General features: G+C 41.6%; 1 non-coding gene across 1 annotated transcript; it reads right to left on the reverse strand.

The window, feature by feature from the left end:
* Window positions 1-216: 216 nt before the first annotated feature.
* On the reverse strand, window positions 217-355 carry LOC119873525. The gene has a single exon (XR_005365117.1). It is a non-coding gene; the product is annotated as a U4 spliceosomal RNA (small nuclear RNA).
* Window positions 356-647: the final 292 nt, after the last annotated feature.

Consider the following 647-nt stretch of genomic DNA (forward strand, 5'->3'; position numbering starts at 1 on the left):
TTTCCCATCCCAGGACCACCAACAGGTGTGGGCTGAGGGCAGGGGCTGCTTAAAATTTGCATCTTGGGGTCTGCTTCTCCTTTGCCTGCTTAGGGAGGAGGGAAAGCCTAAGGCCTCTCTGCCACCAGGACTCCCTACCCATGGAGTGTGGTAGCTGGCAGCAAAGAATAATTTTTCCCCTGGATCTGCCACCTTATCACTCTAAGAACATCTACCTTTGGGTGATTCAAATGGACATATATTTACAATATATCATATGTACATATAAAATATATTTAAAATAAAACATTTTAATTAGCAATAATTGCACCTCAGATAAACCTCATTGGATACGATACTGCCACTGCGCAAAGCTAAAATAAAACATTTTAGAAAAAAACACTCTTTGCTAAACATCCCAGAAAGACAGAACCAACATACCAAGTTTAAATATCGTCAAAGGCTAGTGCTTCCCTTCCCTGCTGTCTTGTGGTTTCTACCTTTCTTTGCAAATGTTTAGGGACTGGTGTTTGTTCTTGCTTCAACCACAGGGATTTACAGAGAGAAACTGAGGCAGAGGGTTGCAGGCACACAAGCATGAGCTTCCTGCCCTTATTGCCTTTTTGTGCCCAAAATTAGCATTCAAAAATCTATTAAGCAGCTATATT

This window comes from Canis lupus, chromosome 9 (assembly GCF_011100685.1).
Source record: "Canis lupus familiaris isolate Mischka breed German Shepherd chromosome 9, alternate assembly UU_Cfam_GSD_1.0, whole genome shotgun sequence".
Lineage (NCBI taxonomy): Eukaryota > Metazoa > Chordata > Mammalia > Carnivora > Canidae > Canis > Canis lupus.